This window comes from Rhinopithecus roxellana, chromosome 7 (genome assembly GCF_007565055.1).
Source record: "Rhinopithecus roxellana isolate Shanxi Qingling chromosome 7, ASM756505v1, whole genome shotgun sequence".
NCBI lineage: Eukaryota > Metazoa > Chordata > Mammalia > Primates > Cercopithecidae > Rhinopithecus > Rhinopithecus roxellana.
The window spans coordinates 146281043-146305126 of record NC_044555.1 but is presented as its reverse complement, the minus strand read 5'-3'; the positions used below and the strand labels follow the sequence as shown (position 1 = coordinate 146305126).

At 36.5% G+C, this 24084-nt stretch overlaps 1 pseudogene; it reads right to left on the bottom strand.

Moving 5' to 3' along the window:
- Positions 1 to 257: 257 nt before the first annotated feature.
- The window catches only part of LOC104655214, a 61119-nt pseudogene continuing 37292 nt past the window's right edge, over positions 258 to 24084 (bottom strand).

Below are 24084 nucleotides of genomic sequence, written 5' to 3'. Positions count from 1 at the left end.
CATCATCAAGCCTGGTCACTTGATGGAAGCAGAAGTGACATTTACTTTTTCTATGTATATTTTAACTGTTTTATTTCCATTCACTTACAGAAAGGGAACCATTATTCATTTTCTGTGATCAGAATATAATTGGGTTTTCACCTTTACGTGATTCAGTATTGTTGTGAAGTTGTTCTGTTCATGAATCCTTCACAGAAGAATGCATCTCAGTCTGTGTATGTGCAATTCTTTTTTTCTTTTTTTAACAACAATGTGTTTTATTTTAAAACAAGTCTATAAAAGTAGAAATCACACACAAAAATATGGATTACTCTGACATGTTGGCAAAGTAGGTTGTAGTTGGACTTCAGTTTGGGAGTTCTGTATGTTTGAGGGCATCCAGAAGTCTGAGTCTGTGACCAGTCCTTGTCACTAATCTGTAAACAATAATTTCAAGTAGAATTTAGCATTTTTTAACTACTAAGAAATTGAAGCATAATCATTTCCTGTGTAACACTACTTAGGTCTGAGCAGATAAGGGCATTTCATACTATTGTTCCTAACATTAATTTTTTTTGATTCTAAAAAAACAGTTAATAGGGATGATGAGTTTTGGCTTTTTTTGTTGCATTTTGAACATACCAGGAGTTCATCAATTTAAACTAATTTTTTTTGTTACTTTTAAAAAGCAGAATATAATCTTTTTACTTCTATGTACCAGTTTAAAAAAATCACTGATGCTATCAAAATGTTCAGTACCTGAATCTTAACTGTTACATAGGTGAAAGTAGTGCTTACTACTGAAACTGCATGGAACATATACCTTCTTCTAGTGTTTTTTGTTTTTGTTTTTTTTGACAGAGTCTGGCTCTGTTACCCAGGCTGGAGTGTAGTGGTGCAATCTGGGCTCACCACAACCTCTGCCCTCTGGGTTCAAGCAATTTTCCTGCCTCAGTCTCCCTAGTAGCTGGGATTACAGGTGTGCGGTACCGTGATTGGCTCATTTTTGTAATTTTAGTAGAGACAGGGTTTTGCCATGTTGGCCAGGCTGATCTAGAACTTCTGACCTCAAGTGATCTGCCTGCCTCGGCCTCCCAAAGTGCTGGAATTACAGGCATGAACCACCGTGCCCAGACTTCTGGTGTTTATTTTCAGTTGAAGGGAACATGCAATTCCTCTTAGGGAATTTTAGGTCCCATTACCCCATAAAATGAATAGTTTTGAATAATTATTACGAGATACCATTAAAAAAAGACAATTGAAAATACTTGATTCCAAATTAATACACAAGTAACCTCAAGAAACTCAGTGCTAAAGGAAAACAGCAAGCAACTTCAGTTCAGAATTCTTCCATCAAACTTTTCAAGAATACAGACCGGGTTAATGCTACCTTTCTAAAACAAAGCAAGTCATTTTAAAAGCTAAAGAACCCATGTTAATACAATTTGATTATAAAGTTAGAAAACCAGAATTATATTTCCTCACCTAATTTAGAATTCTGGAAACATAGTACCTTAGTGAATATTAAAGGATACTTCAAATTAACCTGTCATAGAAAATTGTCTCTTGAGCTTTCAAATCCTATACTAATTCTATACCCTTTGTTGTTTATTTATTTATTTATCTATTTTTATGTTTTATGGTGAATTACCTGGGGCTATTTGTTTCTTTAACCTAATTTCAAATCTAAAGGCAAAATTAAAATGCATTTTTCCTATTTCCAGAATAATTGCCTCAAATGCTGCTATCCTATGATTCTCTTTTTGTTCAGCTCACAGTAAAATAGCATACTGTTCTTCCAAACTGTCTTATAAGGCACTAGTATAAAATTAAATAGATAAAAGTTACCATATAGGCTATGAAGATTGTTTGCTGGTGGTAATTTTTAAGCTTGATTCTGAATAGACTTAATAAGAAGGGCACTTGAAAGACGTGGCTCAAATTTTTCTCTTTAAGGTGTCTTGAAAGTATAGGCTCACTCTCCCCAAATTTCAAAAGGTAAAGCCTTTCAAAAAGACTTTACCTTAATGGGCAAAGCAGTGATAGAAGCTTTAGAGTCATTTCAGAAAAGCACATTGTTTTCCCTCTTAAATCATTCCTTAATACTCGTGGACTGAAGGCAAAGAGAAAACCAAGAATAAAACTAGCCAAGCACTCCACAATTGGGCTTCCTGACTATTTTCCCTGTTCCAAAGAAAAGGGAGACACCATCCTGCAATAAATACTTCATAGACAACTGGACTTTTGCAATGTCAGTCAGCATTTGATGCCCCATATCTCCTAATTCTTTTTGTTGCCAATAGTTGGCCTGGCAGTAGTAGTTAAATTGGAGCAATTAATCTATACATTGAGGAAGGGCTTCCTTTAACAGTTGAAGGGCGCTGTCTGGCAGGATTCCAAAGACTTGTAGTGTTTTTAGAGTGGCAATTGCTTGAAGTTCAAGTAAAGTTTTGAGTATATCATAGCACCGACCGAGTGATATGTACTGGAGGTAGTTGAGCTGGAGAATATCTGAAAGCAGTCATTCTTTAGCTTTAGCATGACATTATCACTTAAGTTTAGGTGGCTATCTAGACCCTCATTGGGACATCTTCTAATTAAAGCAGAGACATTGGATTTCAGGAGATTCTTTCGGCAGCCGCTGAGATTCAGCTGGGTGATGCTCTCTGACAAATGCGCAACAACCACTTGTACATGCTTTTTCAGTGAAGTCATATCACCAGCAGAGGCTTAGCTCATCCAGTCTGGAACAGCTGGATTAAGAGAATCCAGAACACCCAGAAAAGTTTAGTTGCACTAAATTTGAGTTCTGTGCAAGATTATTGATAATGGGATCTGAAAGCCATAGGTCTTCCAGAAAACTTAGATTCTGCAACTTGAATCCCTGAGACAGAATGCCATGGAGGGCAGACACATCTATAACTGAGTTCAACACATCCCTCTGCTGTATATGCAGAGGGCTGAAATCTTCAACCAATGGTTGGTCATAAATGATTATTGGCAGTGGAAGGCAACCAACTCAGATGAATCACATCCGGGTGAAGATTTTTACCTGTGAGGTATAAAGTCTGCCATAGAGACTCAACAGACGCTAGGGTAATAACACCTCTTAAAACATCGAAGGCCTTTAGCAGCTCAGTGAGGCACAGACAGGAAAAGATCCCCAAGAGCAGCTCATCTGGAAAGGAGTCCCATGAAACACCTGGAAAGTTCTCTCCATTTAGTTTAGGCCTGTGAATGATCACAGTCTTTATCATTCCTTTTGCTCTTCAATCATTTCCTTGGGTGGCTGTGTGATTGGACCAGGTTTTAGAGCAGTTCCTTGGGGATAATCTCACTGTCTGCCTCTTCCTTCTCCAGGGCAGAGACCCCGATGCCTGCCAGTAGTTCAGAAGTCTTTCTCGAATCCTAACCCCACATGAAGCTGGTGGTAACATTGCTACTCTGGTCTGGAATCTCTTGAAGGTGCTTCTTGTGCACGGCATCTGCAGGTTTGGGAGTTTTAAGTACATGTATTAATTGCACAGCTGCCTGTCTCCTGGATTCCTGCTTTGGTGCACGGCAGCCCCTAGCTTGCTTAGAAACCCAGCAGCTAGATCTATGAACTCTAGCAACATTTCAAGTGTGATGGGCACTCCCTTTTATTGTTTTTTAAGGTCCACTTTTCCTTTCTGGAATTAAAATTATTTATTTTTTTTAAGTGTATAAATGTATAAGGTACAAATGTAATTGTGTTACATACATAAATTGGTGAAGTCAGGGCTTTTAGGTTAGCCATCACCAAATAATGTACGTTGTACGCATTAAGTAATCTCTCATTATCCACCCCTCTCACACCCCACTCACTCTTCAGAGTCTCCATTTGTTTATTATTCCACACTCTAAGTCCATGTGTACACATTATTTGGCTCCTACTTATAAGAACATGTGATATTTATCTTTCTGTGTCTGACTTGTTTCACTTAAGTTAATGGACAGGTCTGTCCACATTGCTGCAAATGACATGATTTCATTCTTTTTTTATGACTGAATAGTACTCCATTTTGTATATATGCCACATTTTCTTTATCCAGTCTTCTGTTGGTGAACACTTAGGTTGATTCCATATCATTGCTATTGTGAATAGTGCTGTGATGAACATATGTGTGCAGGAATCTTTTTGATATAATGATTTATTTTCCTTTGGATACTCAGTAGTGGGATTGCTACGAATTGCTACATCTATTTTTAGTTCTTTTAGAAATCTCTGTACTGTGTTTTCATAGAGGTTGTACTACTTTACATTCCTACCAACAATATGTGAGTTCCCTTTTCTTCACATCCTTGGCAACATGTTATTTTTTATCTTTTTCATAATAGTCATTCTGACTGGTATAAGTTGATATCTCATTGTGCTTTAAATTTGCATTTCTCTGATGATTAATCATGTTGAGCGTTTTTTCATACGCCTATTGGCCAGTTATATGTATTCTTTGAAAAATGTCTATTCATATCCTTTTCCCACTTTTTAAGGGATTATTTTTTATTGTTGAGTTGTTTGAGTTTCTTGTAAATTCTGGATATTAATCCTCTGTCAGATGCATAGTTTCAAATATTTTCTCCCAGAATGACTAAATTAAAAAAAAAAACTTTCCAAATTAAGTGTTGATTGGGATGTTATATTAGTCATTATATTATTCTCTAGTAAGACAGAACCAATAAAATATATATACATAAATATACATGTATCTACATATTATATATATATTATTGTCTCTATACAGAGAAATATAAATATATGCATTTTATTGTCTCTATATATCTATATATAGAGAGAAATATATATAGATATATATAGAGAGAGAGACAGAGAGAGATTGAGAGAGAGAGACAGATATGAGTGGGGATTTATTAGTTAAATCAGCTTACAGGATTATGGAAGCTGAGAAGTCCCATGATAGGCCATCCACAAACTGAAGACCCTCGGATGCTGGTAGCATGGCTGAGTCCAAGTCTGAAGACATGAGAACTCAGGCGTAAGTCTTGTAGTTCAAAGACCAAAGAGCTTGGAGTTCTCATGTGCAAGGACAGGAGAAGAAGAGAGTGTATTCCAGATCCAGGAGAGAGAGAGAGACCAATTTGTTTTTCCTCTCTTTTTGTTCTATCCAAGTGATACGGTTTGGCTGTGTCACCACCAAAATCTCATCTTGAATTGTAGTTCCCATAATCCCCACATGTCATGGGAGGGACCTGGTGGGAGATAATTTAATCATGGGACAGTTACCCTCATGCTATTCTTGTGATAGTGAGTGAGTTCTCACGACATCTGATGGTTTTATAAGGAACTTCCCCCTTTTGCTCAGCACTTCTCCTTGCTGCCGCCATGTGAGGAAGGATGTGTTTGCTTCCACTTTCACCATGATTGTAAGTTTCCTGAGGCCTCCCCAGCCATGCTGAACTGTGAGTCAGTTAAACCTCTTTCCTTTACAAATTACCCAGTCTCGGGTATGTCTTTATTAGCAGCATGAGAATGGACTAATATACTAGGCCTCCAGCCCATTGGATGGTGCCTGCCCACATTGAAGGCAGATCTTTCCCATTTAGTGCTTGTAGACTCACACCAATCTCTTCTAGAAACACCCTCACAGACTCACTCCAAAACAATGCTTTACCAGTTCTCTAGATATTCCTTAATTCAATCAAGTTAACACCTAAAATCAACCATCACAGATTTAAAGTAACTGGAATTCTTACACAATGCTGGTGGAAGTGTAAACAGGTAAAACCACTTTGGAAAACTACTTGTCTGTTTTGATTAAATCTAAACATATGCTAAATAATTACGACCCAGTAATTCCAAATTTCACAAAATGAGTACATATATTCACCAAGAAACTTGGGCATCTCAGAAGCATTATACCAGAGCCAGAAAAAATGAAATATTTATTTACACAGAACAGATACATAAACTGAGGTATATTCAGACAACTTGAATTCTTAGCTATGAAAATGAACAAACTACTACCACAGGCAACAACATGGATGAATCTCACAAACACCATGTTAAGTGAAAGCTGTTGGACATATACGGCTACATACTCTTTTTACATTTATATAAAGTTCAGAACCACAAAACTTATCTATGATAAATAGTGAAAACCTTGGGAAAGGAGGGGGAATAATGAGTTGGAAGGGGAATGAGGGAGGTTTTTGAGTTTGAGTAACTCTCTATTTCTTGAGTTGGGTGATGGTTACAAGATGTTTTCATTCTGTGAAATTTCATCGAGCTGTATGCTTATGATTTGCGTAATTTAAAAATGCATGTCATTTTATTTTGGCACAAACATTCATTAAAGAAACTTATAAGCAATCCAACAGAACCTACTGAGTTCTATAAAAACTTTCAGAATACACATGGCAGGAAATTTGTATTATTTTAAACTCTTATGGGGAAAACTTACTACCTACTACACAATGGGTTAATCTTATGAGGCAGGGATTGCCTTTTGATAGATGAGTTGGGATTGGAATTTAGGTGTGTCTGATGTCAAAGCCCATGCTCATAGCCACTATCTTGTACAGCCTTCCATTATGATTAGATATTCTCTTCCTTATCTACTTATGGCAAACAACTGTGGTTCCATGTATTTTCTTTTCCTGTTTTATTTTATGACACTAAGCGACAGTGAAATATTATCCATATCCTTAATTGTGTTTCATGACACCAAAATAAAGTTGAAAAACATTTGTTTGCTCTAAACATGGCCAAATGACTACTTTTATGTATATATGTATGTATTTATTATTTGTGTGTATGTGTGTGTTATGATCACAAAGCTTAGATGTATAATGTATGTGGTGTATCATTATATCTTTTGAATAATTCTTCACTTGTGTCATAGCAGTTTTAATACTTTGCTTGGTATTTGACCACAGCTGAACATTGAGCAGACAATCTCACTGAGCTGTCTGTGGTTGGCATTTAAGGTTGTTGTTGTTGTTGTTGTTGTTGTTGTTTTGTTTTGTTTTACCTCCCTCAGGATGTACTAATTCAGAATCTTTCAGAGTATGCAGCAGTTTAATTTTTTCCAACATGCATTGACTTATACACAGATATATTAAATTATATCTGTCATTGTTCATCTGTTGCCCAATGATAACATTTGCTCAGTTCCCCAGGAGTGTTTTATAATTCCCGCCTCATTTCAACTCGGTCTTATGTTCATCCCTCTTCTGGTTGTTAATAAACTGATGAAACTGCAACACCATCAGTCATACATAGGTCTATACCATCGCCCTGTTAACCTTTTATATACTCTGAAAGTTGGTCATTTATTTTTACTATTAGCTTTCCACCTCTTAAATACTTTATAAGCCACAGCTAAAGTGGCACATGCTCACCCTTCAGATACTGAATTTAATACATAATCACGAAAGAATGTGAGAATTCTATTGTTTTTATAGAGGTAAATGCTTTTTTTTCCCTAGAGGGTAGCCATTTAGTTTACCTATTGAATATCATAGATAAGTATTCTCTGACTATTTTTCCTTAAAAAATAGTTTGCCAAGTATTCCAGCTCTTCTCATACATTCACTCTTATTCCTTTAACTAACTAAATGCATCTGACATATGTATTACTGAAAACATATATTCATAAGACACTTTACAGAATAAATGTTCAACTCATTAGAAATCTACATCAGAATAATATATATATATTTTTTCATTTGCTTATATTAAACCAATTTTCTTCACTTAACTTTTCAGAGACTATACTAATAGAATTCCTAAAGGACAAAAGCCAATAAGGTATTATCTCCAAAGAAAAATGTTTACAAAATTAAAAATGTTTACAAAATTAAAAATGTTTACAAAATTAATAAATTCATATGACAGAGCAGTTAAATTTTTGGCTTCCTTAATATTGTAATGCGTAGAGCTGGCTGAGAAGATAATTAAGTAATCATTATCTATATTATGGACAACAGTAGATCCTCATTCTGTTCAGGTAGATGCAGCAAGCTAACAAATCTTCCTTTATTATAGTCTATGTACTAATTATAGAGTAGCTACAAAAGTTGAAACTTGTTCAAAGTTAGAAACAATGATACACCCACATACTCTCTGAGCCACCTTTCAGTAACCTGCCTATTTCAGAACTTGGTAGCTTCAGCTCATATTCTTATTATAGCTTTTGCTTTCTTTCTTTTTTTTTTTTTTTTTTGGAAGATGCTTGGGAAAGGTGAAATAGAGTAGAAAATCATTACAATACAATGGTATTTCTGCATTGCCTGTAGGTTTAATATTTTGATTTGTTTCTCACCTAGACAGTTGGTTATAAATCCAAATGAATTTTTTAAAAATCAGTCTTGGAAGATAAATGTCTTGAAAAAACCCGCCAAGCTTTATTTGTGAAAAATGTAATGAAAAGTTTAAGGAAGGAGAATGAGGACTTACAATACCAAGATTTTCATGAAAATTAATCTGACCTATTGCTAAACTCAAATTCCAAGGCTGAGTTTTGAAACAAACTTTCTTATGGCATTATAGCTAATCTGTGATGACTGTTACATAAATAGCTTTTTTGCACTACACCAAATACAAGTGCTCTCATTTCCAAATCCCTGAAAAACTGTTATGACATCGAATAAACAAGAATCCTTTTAAAAGAATAGGCCATTGCTACAATCAAGTCAATTTCAGCATTCTTTTCGCAGAACTATTTTACATATTGGGTCACACAACAGTTTTAGTCCTAGTAACTGTCTATTTTGGGACCTCACCTACAATCTGGTGACATTATGGAAAAAGTATGAAATTAGAACTGTAATATGAATAAAAAGGCAAACATCTAGAGTTTAAAAGATTATCTTTGTACTTAGCTACTTTTCATTTATAAAGGTACTTTTTAAGCACTAATTAATCCGCTTAAAACCCCTATGAGCATGGCTGGACTAGGAGAAAAACAGAATTTTGAGAAGAGGAAAGTGAAAAGTTTCTATTGGAGCTATATTTTTCCATAGCTCATCTCAAAGCAGAATCTCCTAAATAGGTAAGTCAATTAAATTCCTCTTATCTGAACAGTCAGGCTGTTCAGTAGATAAAGAAATTCCATTTTGCTTGAGACCCCTAGGGATAACCTAAAGCATTGTTCCACAATAAGCCAAAGTCTCAGAATTGAGAAATCAAGGGAGCCCAGAATCATCTTAGATATTTGGACATCTTCCGGATGAGTGATGGAGGGATTTAAAGCCAAATAACACTGGTTCTGACTAGAATTGGACATATTTCTAATAAAATAACCAGTTGACTCACCATGTCTAATTCCTTGCAGGTCAATAATTCATTTCTGACTATGGCAGTTTCAATCAAACTTTTGGGGTGAAGGAATGCATGTGGGTGTCACTGACTGCCACTGGCAGGCCCGAGGCATAGACAAGAGAGAAGACCAAATAGAAGGGAGAAGTTGTTGTGGTAGAAGATCACCAACTAATTCTTTTTTTTCCCCTCCCCCTGGAGGCAGAGTTTCGCTCTCGTTGCCCAGGCTGGAGTGCAATGGCGCGACCTCGGCTCACCGCAACCTCCGCCTCCCAGGTTCAAGCGATTCTCCTGCCTAAGTCTCTCGAGTAGCTGGGATTACAGTATTTTTAGTAGAGATGGGGTTTTGCCATGTTGGCCAGGCTGTTCTCGAACTCCTGAACTCAGGTGATCCACCTGCTTTGGCCTCCTAAAGTGCTGGGATTACAGGCGTGAGCCACGGTGCCCCTCCCATCAACTAATTCTTAAGATGCAAGCAATAATTTCCACCACTGGCTCAGAGGGCAGTGAGTTAAATGCACTAGGTGTTAAGGCAATGGAAGGAATAACAGTAAATTCAAGGAACAGAGATGAGAGTATGCTGGAAAGTGCAGGAAGATCACCACATATAATAGCCAAGTTATAGGGGAGCCATGTCAGAAACCAGGATATTGCATATAGATAGAATTGCTGACCTATGCAAAATATAGCCCAAGAAATACCTCATATCCAAGTATAACATTGTAGCAAGGAACAGTAGTGAAATTGCACACACACACACACACACACACACACAGGCACACACAGACACAGCACTTATAAATACATGCAGACACTTTCAATCCTACATTCTTGCTCTATATTTTTCTATAGCATTATTGCTTTCTAACATATACTTCACAAATTATTTACTATGATGTACTTGCTCCCTCCCACAGAGAATGGAAACTCTACTAGGGTAGAAAGTCTTGTTTTGTTCATTGATATATGCCTATAATATACAACACTGTCTGTAATATAATAGGCTCTTGATAAATATTTGTTGACTGAATAAGTTAGGTGTGTGAGGTTTAAGAAATGTTTATGAGATGTTCCAGAGTGGATGAGTGAAGGATACAGAGCACACTAAGCTCATTGCAGTGGATTGTTTATCCAAAGGAGGACAAAGGCTGAAGCAGGGAGACCAGCTAAGAGACTACTACAGTAATCCAAGGGAATAGATGATGAGGCCTTGAACCTTGAAGTTTTTTTTTTTTTTTTTTCTTGAGATGGAGTCTCACTCTGTCGCGCAGGCTGGAGTACAGTGGTGCGATCTCAGCTCACTTCAACCTCTGCCTCCTGGGTTTAAGCAATTCTCTGCCTCAGCCTCCCGAGTAGCTAGGATTACAGGTGCCCGCTACCACACCTGGCTAATTTTTGTATTTTTAGCAGAGACAGGGTTTCACCATCTTGGCCAGGCTGGTCTTGAACTCTTGACCTCATGATCCACCTGCCTCAGCCTCCCAAAGTGCTGGGATTACAGGCATGAGCCACTGTGCCTGGCCAGTAGTGGAGGTTTTAAGAACTAGTCGGATGGAGAATATATTTTGAAGATACAGCCAATGGGATTTAAAAAAACAGAAAGCTTAATTGAGTTACAATTGACACACAGAAAGCTGTACAAATGATATATCAAAGAAATAATAAAATTATCATTATAGATTGTGCTCATTAAAATAAATTCAGTTAGGGTTTTATTGTGATAATTCACTGAGAGAAATTAAGTATTCTTGGTGCCAAGCTGTCCTCTTAAATTGTTATCAGTAAACTGTAAAGATTAAATATCTATATGTGCATAAAATAGAAACTATAGTGAAAACAAGATCAGTGTGACAATTAGCTGTACCATATTAAACTAAACCCCTTTCAGAAGTTACACTGTATCCTGATTATTAAATAATAAGGAGTATGTTGCTGTTTTCACTCATAACAAATCTGTACAATCTAAGTATGGCTAAAATTAGGTAGGGCATTTGGCAAGCAAAAAATGTGTTTGGAGACACATCCATATCCTTTGAACAAGAATATTAAGAATGTGCAGGTTTATATCCTAGAGTGTTTCTTGTGGCTATTGTAACTCAAATTGGAAACAATTTAGATATCCAAACCTAGAGTATTTAAGTAAATTATGGCATGCTCATACAATGGAGTACTAGAGTGCCAATTGAAAGGATATTGTAGAAGTGTATATATTAGCACAAAAAACTTACCTACATTTTTTTCCATCATATTGACAGAAAAAAAAAAGAAGTTAGAGAGCAACATTACAGGCCAGGCTGGTGGCTCACACCTGTAATCCTAGCACCTTGTGAGGCCAAGATGGGAGGATTGCTTGAGCTCAGGAGCTCGAGACCAGCCTGGCCACATAGCAAGACTACATGTGTATATATATCCGGGTGTGGTGGTGCATGCCTGTAGTCCCAGTTACTTGGGAGCCTGAGGTGGGAGTTTCAGCCTCCCACCTGAGTCCAGGAGTTGGAGGCTGCAGTGCCTATGATCGTGCCACTGCACTCCAGCCTGGGTGACAGTGAGACCCTGTCTCAAAACAAACAAAAAAGAAAACAAACAAACAAACAAACCAAAAACCCAGCATTACATGTGACCCCTCTTGGAGGGTGATGGGTTAATCTATTTATGAACAGAAAAGTTCTACAGGCATACAACACAAAATGGAAACGGGTTATCACTGGTGGGATTATGATCATCCCTATTTTCTAAAATGTGTAATACTGTTATAATACAAATGTTTGAATGCGTGGAACAACAAAGATTACAATAGACTAAAGGATTTCACGATTTAGAAAGATATACAAGTCTTATTTTCCCTGGAGACTCACCCTTGTTCATGCATCACAGAATAAACTTTCAACAGCATTATTACTGGCCCTTTCTGACAACAGTATTTCTTATTGAGATTTGTGTAAGTAATGAGTTGCCAAATTAACTATTTTAAACTCTCACATAAAACTCTTCAAATGTGAGAAACGTGGGTAAATATCCACATGTCCATAAGATTACTTTCAGGGTTTTACCAATTACAATAATAATTAAATAAATAATTAATGTGGATTCTCACAGCCTCATGTACTTTTCAGTTAGCTATACAAAAGAGGAACTAGGGAGAAAATTCTCAACAGAAACAGCATAACAGAGACCCAGTATCTTTAATTTTCCTATTAAAGACCCACTCTTTTCTCCATATGGCAAGGCAAATAATGCATATGTGGCCAACTCTGGATTATGCAGGGTCATAAGGGACAGAAACAACGTGGATAATTGAAACCCACTGATAATCCAGAAACCTAATTTTACCTAATAGTTGCAACCACCTCCTGGACAGAACCCTTCAGTAGAGTTGCTAATGAGAAGCATAATTGAGTGGTTTGAGTTCATCTGCTTTCAGTTATCCTTTGCAGGTGCTAATGAACAGTGAAATGGTCAAAGGGATGTCAGCCAAAGGAAGTGGTAGGAGAAAACGCAGTACATGGATAACCCAGAAACTGGATAATCACCTTCAAAATGGCTGAGTTAAGTGCAGTGAGGATCAGCTATTAACGAAATTCCATGAGGATATATGTCACTAAACCAGATCTTCATATTAAGGGTTTTCACATGTGCATATTCTAGCTTGGTTAACATGAATTACAGTATAGTCTTACAAGTTCTCTACACTGTAGTGATTTTCCTTGGTGGCAATGATAGGATATTTATCATCAGAGTACAGCTAATCAACTGCAGGCTCCTCTGCTGAATATGGCCAACAGGCTGCTTATGAGTGCAGACTCTGGCAGACAGCCCTGCTTTTAGACCAATGGAAATGTTATTGACTCACCCCCATGCCTTTCTGGAAGAGAATATAAGCATTGCTGGTATCCGGTCATTAAAAAAAAATTATTGCTCCAAATTCATGTTTTAGTAAACAGCATTTTGAAAGTCTTGTTATGGTGCAAACATTTTGTGGCTTATGTTAAGCATTTGGTTTTCAAAAGTTGTCAAAAATAACTGTTTTTAGAGTACAATTATTTTCAAGTATTACACAATAAACTGTAATATTAGTAACAAAAACTCTATCTATGTTTGATTAGTAAGTAAGCTCTCAAATAGTTGTGAAAGTAATTTCCTTTTATAAGGATGTACGTTAGGACAAATTACTTGTTACATTCACTAATATTCAGAACTTCAACTGTGTCTACATATGATTATTAATGTAGCTCTCTATAGTACTAACAAAAGTGATTTTCATTTATGGCAGTTGTTTAAAACGAAGTACACTGTAAACTATCTGGTATTTGTAAATAAAACGGTATGTGCACATGAATATTAATTGTTTTCTATAGCAATTGTGAGAGTAATCTCCATTTATAGCAGTCGTTTTGGGTAAATGAGATTTTTAATCATTTTAATATCAACTGTTATTTCTTGATCTTATTCTGTGATCGTGTGTCCCGTTGCCCATATTGTGAGCAAAAGGATGAATGACCTAGTTGTGAATAATGTGCATTGTTTAAGCCACTTGAATATTCTGGACTACTCTCTAACTTTTGCTTAAACCTAGAGAAGAAAAACTAATTTTCAATTCAATTACAGGTAACATTCGCCAAACTATTTAAGTGAAAAATACAAGTCCCTAAATTTCGGCTTTATTGAAACTTTAGGTAAGCTATAGTCCTTTTCAATTTGCTTTTATGAAATACAATGGCATGAGTAGATGAGTTGTAAAATTTATTTACATTGAACATTTGCTGTGTGCCTGACCTGATAGTGTTTTATATGTATTGACTCATATAATACAGTTGGCATTCTGTATCCATGAGTTCTGCACCTGTGGTTGGATCCAACCAACCACAGATGGAAAATACTGGGAAAAAAGGATGGCTGTGTTTGTAGTAAACATATACAGACATTATTCGTTAAACAATACATCAAATAGTTATTTACATAGCATTTACCATGCATTAGGTATTATAAGTAATCTAGAGATAAAGTATATAGGAGGATGTATGTAGATTATATATAAGTACTACACCACTTTATATAACGGACTTTAGCGTGCATGGATTTTGGCATCTGAGAGAGGACCTGGAACCAATCCCCCATGGATACTGAAGGACCACTGTACTTGCAAAAAAAAAAAAAAAAGAAAGAAAGAAAGAAAGAAAGAAAAAACAACCTATGGGGGAGATGACACATATATCTGTAATTTATCACAGATGAGAAACTAAGATTAAGTAATTTGGCAAAATTCATCTAGAGCTCATAAGTGGTAAGACTGAGATTTCAAACCAAGCAGTTGACCTTTGGAGTCAAGCTTTGTAATACACCTTGCTGTACAGCTTCACTTAGGTTCCTGTTGCCTAAAGTCTATAGACCAAGTATTACTACTTTTTTTTTTTTTTTTTTGAGACAGAGTCTCGCTCTGTCGCCCAGGCTGGAGTGCAGTGGCCGGATCTCAGCTCACTGCAAGCTCCGCCTCCCGGGTTTAAGCCATTCTCCTGCCTCAGCCTCCCGAGTAGCTGGGGCTACAGGCGCCTGCCACCTCGCCCGACTAGTTTTTTGTATTTTTTAGTAGAGACGAGGTTTCACCGTGTTAGCCAGGAGGGTCTCGATCTCCTGACCTCGTGATCCGCCCGTCTCGGCCTCCCAAAGTGCTGGGATTACAGGTATTACTACTTTTTAAGTACTCCAAAACCATCTTCCAACTTTTGCATCTGTTCATTTGACAAGTGTGTCTTGCATTCAAATAGGCCCACAGAAACTGTATTCTGTGCATAGATTTTGAATTACTTTCCATGTATTTATCAACTTGATTTCTCCCTCAGTTAATCATTCTAGTCTTTTAGTTTTTTAATCTTCCCAATTTGATGCCTTCAGTTCCCTCATGGACATGAATTTCTACTAAACAAATAAACAATAAGGAACTTATTATAATACACTGCATTTGCAAAGTACTTTGCAATTTCCAAAGCACTTTCATATGCTTGCTCTCATTTTGTTCTCACAGGTTTGTTTGTTATTTTTTAATTATAAAAGCTATTCGAGTATAGCAGGAATCCTAGAGTGAGAGGTTAAGTTGTGGTAGTACCCACTGTGGATTCAAACATGTCCAGGCATATCTAGATGCCCAACAGGGAAAACACATCAGGGGTTTATTTATATGGGGGGGTTGAGGACTCTGATGTGAGCTATCATAACTATATAAGTTGAAACTGATATCCGCCCACAGCACTAAGACATCTCCCTAAGTTTTGGAAGAATAAGAGCCCTCCCTTGAACAAGAATTCAGTTGAATAGATGGGAAGAAACTAGCTTTGAGGTGACATGTTGGTGAAGTAAACTAGTTTGATCAGAAAAATATGATCTGTGTTAGAGGAGTTAGGGGTGGTTTAGTAAAGCGCATATGGATCTGTGCTGTGCTGGAGGCTGAGGGTCAGGATGTTGGTGCAGGGCTCTGACAGGTAATAGGTCAAATGAAAGAGTTTTAGCATTAGAGTGATCCTAAGAACTTGAAAGCACAAGGCAGTACTATTAGTGGCTTAGAAATACACTGATATACAAATAAGGGCAGAAATGAGGACTGAAATGGAATGGAAAGGCAGCCAAGGCTACAACATTGTGGCTGACATCCAGAGGTATTATGGAAGCAGTAGTTGCCATTAGGGAACAGGTCTGGAGCAGGAAAGGCAGAGATCACAAAGGCCATAGGAAGAGGAAAATGATCACTAGCTATTCATACACCATGTGAGTTCCTCTTTGAATCTGTCCCACCCTCTTGAAACAGAATGGAGGGATTGGAAGGAGGATTGGATTCTAGAGACTCAGCTGTTAGAGGCTGAGATTGATTAGATTTTACTATTACTGTGACTCTCCTAGGCCGCACATTCCATGCCACCTCATTGGTAGAGTCTAGGGTAACTAAGGTTACAAGCATATTGCAGATATGTATAATTACTTTTTTCTATTACTACCAAACCCAACCAACCTAGACAAGTCTTCATTCAATTTACCACATCCCAATTTTATGTAAACACAATTCCTGAAGTCATCTTTACCCCTACTATTAGTTCTCTTTCTCTTTTCCCACAATTTGTTTTATTACTTTCTTCTTTATTTTACACAATTATTGAGTGCCTATCTATACATGTAAAACACTACTAGGCCACATAAGGAATAGAAAGGGGGATATGACACAGGCACTGTCAGCCTATCAAAGGAGCCAAAAATGCTCAGAAATTATAAAATAGCATCCAGATGATGGAGAAGTTTAGGAATAGTACTGAATAATGGCTAAATATGAACATTCTTATGTTCTAGGTCCCAAGTTGGTAGAGGGGCCATTTTTGTATTCTAGTCTAGTGTCATAGTCAGTATTAGTCCTGCCTGGATCAGAAAGCAGGAGAGACAAATAGTTATTCCCTTTTTCAAATCTCTTGCATACATATACAAACTTCAGAATTTTTGCTACCTTGGATAATCTTTATGCTGAAGATCATAGATCCAAGGAGCCTCCTTTAAGCTGTGGCTTGGCATGGGGCAAGGGTAGGTCCAGCCTATGGCCTGCAAAGCCTGGAGCCATGGTAACAAAGCTGGTTTGAAGAACCGAAGAATTCATATAAAGAGCCTCGTCAAAAGAGCAGGGAAGAGAGGTAAAAAGCAGGAGTTAAGCAATATGACTGCAATCAGAAGGCTGCCAAGATAGAAGAACCATTCTGAGACATTGGATAGGAGAAGAATTCCAGGAAATATTACCTTTATGTGTTACAATATAGAACCAGTAGCCTTTTGTGAGGCATCTGTGACCTCACTTGTGGGTAGGAAAGGAGTTATTAAAGCACCAAGCTTAATTAGATTAATCTATGTTACTGTTATTTCTTCCAATTATTTAGCCAACTGATTTTTAAAATCTTTTATTTTGGCATATCTAAATATTGAGAAGTAGCATGTCTACTCCTTATAGATTTCTTTTGAGAAGGGTCCTGTTATACTCACCTGATCGATGGAGGAGGAGTATTCTCATACTGAACCAAAGGGGTGGCCCATCGAAGCATGTGTTGGAGATACTCCTAAAGGTCGACCATCTAGAAATGACAAAAATAAATGGATGACTGAATATATATACGACGATCACATACAAAATAAAAACTGACGTCAATACTGGTGTCAGATAAAGTATAATATAAAAACAAAAATTTAATGGGACAAAATAAGTTTATACTGATTAAAAAACAAACAATGAAGATATTTCAGTCATGCAATTTATGCACTAAAAGGTAACATCAAAATTCATTCAGCATATGATGACGATGTTAAAAATAAAAGAGAAATGGACAGAAACAGAATTGCAAAAGCTTAACATACCACCACAGCCTCTAACTATCGAGTAGATTAAGAACATGGAAATATGAGTACAGGAATATTCATTGCATTATAGTATGTAATGTCAGGAAATTGGAAATCTAAGTGTACATCAAGACGTTATTGGCTAAGTGCATTATAATGCATACAATAGACTATAATAAAGCCCTTAAAAATGTGTTGTCAGTATAATAACATAGAAAGGTGACTTTGCTGTCTAATTAGGTGAAATCAGAGTAAAATGTTTAAGATAATGCTATTTTTTTCATCTTCCATTCTCTAGCCTGAGGTAATACTATTTTTGTAAATACAAAATATATTTAGTGGATGTATACACATATTCCGTATGTAAATACATAGACAAATGGTTGCTAGAAGTCAGGAAAAGTCTAAGAGAAACTGTCACTTTTTTACTCTCTCTATATCTAAATGGTTGGCATTTCATATTGTGTGCTTGCATTTTATTTTAGTACATTTAGAAAATAATTTATAAGAAAAAATTATAGACAACATGAGAAGAGCTATAACCATAGACTAAACTAATCATAAGTACAGAAGAATTTCTCCCAGGAAATTCTCTCTTTGCAAGTTTACAGACAAATTCCGACAAAACGTAGTCTAGTGAAGATCATTGATATGATTATAATCACATGGAGTGGACTTCAGTTTTTGTTTGCCCTTTTTGGGAGAGTTTCATGAATATGTTTTATGACTGTCCAGCATTGGAACCTCCTTTTTATGTTTGAGGATTTCCTCAGAGTATGAGTATGGAGAGAAGGCAGGGCTTGGCTTCCACTACAGGAACTAAAAAGGCCAGATACTCATTATCTCTGCCTCCAAGCCTAGGTACATGACCTAGACTAAAATTATCAGATTCTCTGATCAGGAGCTTGGAATCTAAAACAAAGAAGCAGGAGTAGGGAAGACTTCCTCACCATGGATATTGACTGCAATATCCAGTATCTAATGGTAGCAATTTCAGTAGTGTACTCAACAGACAGTTTCAATGGCATGAGGTAGGCTGTAGTGCTGAGCCCTATCCTCCTGTGGTTCTTGCATTCATACTGATCCTAGGTCTTTGATCTTTCTATGAATTCTATTAAATATCTGTCATTCTTCCAATAAACTCCATCTTTGCTTATATTAACCACAATCATTTTCTGCTGCTTGAAATTAAGAACCCTGTCTGTATACTTACTCAATATATGTTATAGTCAGCATAACCCTGATGACAAAATGTTAACAAGATACACCAAATTTACTTATAAATATAGATGAAAAATATAAGTAGATTAAATTTGATATTACTGGAAATAATCTATCATAACTATATAGAGCTTATTTCAGAAATGCAGAGCAATTTCCCAGACAAGCTATTTATATATAACATCAATAGATGAAGACAAATTAGTATCTCCATAGATGCTTTAGGTAAAATTTAATACTTCTTCCTTCAATTCAAGAATAATTAATAATTAAGTACTTACTACATGACACATACTGAGTCAGGCACTGTGTTTTGTAGATGAATAAGACATAATCACTTACCTCACGAAGGCTATGGACCAATAGAAAGACGAGTGAACATAGGTAAAACATAATGCGTCAAATGCTTTCATAGAAGTTTGCACACATTACTCTGGTGGTACAGGTAAGTGACTGCCAAGTTAAGAGATTCAAGAAACGCTTAATGAATAGATGATTTTTACTGTTTCTTGAGAAGTTTGTTTTACAGAAGAGACATTCCTTGATACTAGAAAGGATGAGAGAATACATGAAAATGAAGTTATATTATGTGTGGCAGCAAAGGATAGAATAGCAGATTGGATTGCCTAAAAAATTCCTTTCCCACTATGTTTTCTCATCATGGCTACCACCATTATCTAAGCCACTATAGTATCTCACCTAGTATCCTGAAATAGTTGCCTAACTCTTCTGTTTGTACTCTTTCTCTTTCTCCTTTCTAATTTATTCTTTGTATAGCTGAAAAAATGAGCTTTAAGAACATAAATCAAGCCATGCCACTCCATACCCAAAACTCTTCAGTGGCTCTCTGTTGTTCTTAGAATAAAATAAGATCATGCATTATCTGGCACCTACCCTTCCTTCAACCTCATTCATATCATTTTGTCTGTTTTGCACTAAGTTCTAGTATCCATGCTTTTCATTTTGTCCTTGAACACATCAAACTTTTTCCTGCCTTTGGTCCTTTGGATTACTGTTTCCCCACCATAACTTTCCCTTACCCAGCAACCCCCTCCACTGCCTATGTGCTTTTACTTCTTGTCTCACTTTCATCTGTCAGGTCTAACCTCATGTCATCTCCTCAGTAAGACCTTAACTGGTCATTCTCTCCCATTTACTCTTTGTCACTGTTTATTTTTATTATCATACAACTACAGTTTGTACATCTTTTGTTTGCTTTTCTATTTTTCTGCGTCTCCATCAGAATGTAAATTCTCTGAGTGCAGGGACATTGTCTGTCTTGCTCACTACTATGTCCCTACAACTCACACTACTGGCTGCCATATAGTAGCTTCTCAACATAAACGTTTGTTGAATGAATAAGCCTTTGCATTGCATAAAGACGTTGTAAATAATGCTAAAATACAAATGTCAAACTAGAAAAAATATTTACAATATGTAGTTGACCCTTGAACAACATGGGGGTCAGGGGAACTGATGCTCTGCATAGTCAAAAATCCATAGATAACTTTGATGCCCCCAAAGCTTAACTACTAATAGCCTATTGTTGACCAGAAACCTTCTAATAACATAAACAGCCAATTAACACATCTTTTTTATATTATATGCATTATATACTGTACTCTTACAATAAAGTAAGCTAGAGAAAAGAAAATGTTATTAAGAAAATCACAAGGAAGAGAAAATATATGTACTATTCATTAAGTAGAAGCGGATCATCATCAAGGTCTTCATCCTCATCATCTTCACGTGGAGTAGGCTGAGGAGGGGTAGGAAGAAGGGTTGGTCTTACTGTCTCAGAAGTGGCAGAGGCAGAAGAAGATCTGCCAGTTCAAACATGTTCAACATGGTCCCAGTTCAAATCCATGTTACTCAAGAGTCAACTGTATAGGCAATGTATGACATCTAGAGGGTGAATATTGGTACGCATGTAGAGCTGCTACATATCAACAAGTGAAAGAATAACAACCAAATTAGATATGCACAGAGGATATGAACAGATAATTGGTGGAAGAAGAAATACAAGTAGCTCCTACAAATACAAAAATTTCTTCACCTTGTTCATCATAAAAATATAATTTTAAAAAACTAGGTATTTTATACTATTAGACTGTCAAATATTGAAACAAATGTTAGTATCGAGTGCTAATAATCTCATACGCTATTTATAAAAGTGTAGATTGGTACAATCTTTCTGGAAGGCAATTTGATATTATCTTTTAAATTATTCTTACATACCCTTTGAGCCAGCATTTCCACTTTCAGGAATTTTTCCTACATAAATAAACAGAAAAGTTTGAGCACATACAATGTAGTTTTCTTTCATTGTGTGCATCAATAAGAGACTGTTCAACTATATTAGGGTAATTTATACGATGTAATAATATCATAATAACCTGAAGCATTTCTATATGTAGTAGTGGCTTGTAAGGATTCAGAATATAACCTTGAACATCATCTTTGTGCTTTTTCTTCTTTTCTTTCACTTCCTGAACTTATTGAGCCTTTCCCTAGTCAGTCAAAGCCACTTGCATGGCTTGGAGATAAATTGGCATAGTTCCTAGAAGAATTCAAAGGAAAAGAGTTAATATACAGTCTTTGTTTTATTACATTTTGTTTTTTTTTCACATTCTTTGTTTTATTATATTTTCTATAGACAAGGCTATAGAAAAACAACATGGAAGGCCCTCTGGAAAGCAGAACATAGAGTTCATGACAATATAAAGCTTGAAAGGAAAATAAAAGGAGAAAAAACCCTCTCTACTCACTCTATCCCTGGTCCTGAGAAGAGATTAGATTAGAGTCACCTGGGCAGGAGGAAGTATAGGTGTGTGTGGGGGGGAGGGGGCAAAGGACAGGTCCTTGGAGGTGGCCGTAAGCTAGACACAGAAAGACTAGACGTAGAGGAATATGGATGACAGGAGAGAAGCAGTATTGAGGGACACCAAGTACTCTACTGGTGACCACTGTCAGGGTGCCAAATGAAAGCTGAATTGATACCAGCAAAAATTCATTATTAGTCAAGAGAGTAAATGGCTATGCTGAGGACCATGAGTATGTCATTTTTTATCTATGAGACAAAATTTTGCTTTAAGATCTGCCTGTGGTCCTCACTGATCCTCATCCAGCAGAAGCAGGCATTGAGGTTTTCTGGGTCCCATCTAAACTACTCCTTGTGAATACTTTTCCCTGGCAATAGGCCAAGACTCTTGTATGACCCCAAAACAGAGGATGATCATGATATACTAGGGAAAGTCTTATTACTGGTTCTTCAGTGGGACTGGACAGTAAATGACAGAGAAATCCATTTTTGTGATAGATGAGAAATAGATATATAGCTAGCTAGAGAGACATATACACCAAACTCCTAACAGTGAATGAGAGTGGAGTGATTTAATTCTACTCTGTTTTATATATTTCTGTATTGTTGGAGTTTTCTTTAATAGTAAGCATATATTACTTTTATAATAAAAAGATTCCTCTTATAAAGAGCAGACAAGTCTACAAGATAATGCAAATGTTGTATTTTACCTGACTTGTTGATAAATTAGGCATTTCTTCAGAAGCACTTAATGTCTACAGCATTTATTTATTAATGTCAGTGTATATAGAACACTCAGTCATTTGGAGCTAGGACACCTTTAACACTAACCAGGGTTCAGCAGGAAACAACTATCTAATCCAAAATACATCTACCAAATGTACAACCCTCTCAGCTTCCCATCCTTAAGGTCCATATGTCTGTGGCTATATTTTTCTTACATGTTTTTGCAGTGGGCATTTTGGGGACTTCAGCTTCCAACCACGAAAAATATCTACTATGGGACTTGCCTTCCTTTCATAAACAACTAGAAAGATGCGCAAAATATATGAAACAACACTTTTCAGACATTGGACCGTAGGCTATACAGGCTTTTGATCCCTGAGAGGAGGAAAGTAAATGACGGGAGACCTACAACCACCTTAACTTTCTGGTAGAAACACTTTCCTGACAGTGGCACGGGGAGAGGTAATCTCACTAAAATGAGGAGATAGAGATCAGGATTACAGGAGGCCAGTGCAACTAGAATTTGTGAGGCAGAATACTGGGTAGGAGGAAGCTACGTAGAGAAATGGCTCTGGAAATCTACACAAGGGTCTCAAGTCTTTGGCTGAAACCAATCTGTGCATATGTCGAGTGAAAATCCATCAGGCTGGGCAAAGAACAACTCTTAGGAAAAGAATAATTACCAGGAAGCTGTAAGCCAAATAGTTTCGAGAGTTCACACAGGGCTGGGAATGATTTTGGTTCCTACTGGCTGGCCAGAAGAGAGAGACATTGTTGAATATCCAGGGCATTCAGCAGAGATTCCAGAAAATCATACTTTAGTACTGGGGCTAAAAAAATGCTTAAAAACAAGCCTCAAAAGCAAAAATGATTTTCATCTTACTTACCTGCCTGCCAGAATAAAGCCCTATGCTCTTTAAAGGAATACTATAAAATTTAGCCATCTACACCATAAAATTCATAATGTCCACCATCCGGTAAAATAATTAGTTGACATAAGAAGCAGCAAAAATATGTGACCCATAAGCAGAAGAAAACAGGCCCTGAAATGAGAGATGATGGAATTTATAAACATTATATAAGTAGAATATTAAATAATTAGGAATAAAAGTGAAAAATAATTGGACACTTCTTGTTGGAGTTATTCTCATTCTTATTAAATTAATGAGGACATTAAAACAGCTATGGTATACATATTCCATACATGTAAGGAGGTTTAAAAAAAACTATGAGCACAATGAGAAAGAAATGTTAGATGCAAGAGACTTAATGGATGTGTTGTTGTGATGAAATATACAGTGTTTGAAATGAAAATTACATTGGATGGAATTAACAACATAGACATGGCAGAAGAAAAGATCGATGAACTTGAAGACATAGCAGTAAAACTATGCAAATTGAAGCATGGAGTGGAAAATAAACCCTTAAAAAAGCAAAAGATACCTCAGTGACTATATCAAGTAATCACCATATCAAGCAGTCTAACATACTTGTAAGTGGAGTCCTAAAAGACTGAAGATGGAAGAAAACATATTTGAAAAAATAATGGCCAAATGCTTTTCAAATTTGATAAAAACTACAAATGCTCACATCTGGGAAGCTCAACAAACTCACAGGAGGAAAAAGAAAGTGGCCGTTTGTGTTTGTTTTACTGTTCCCCAAATCCTGGCTTCTGAACTGGCTT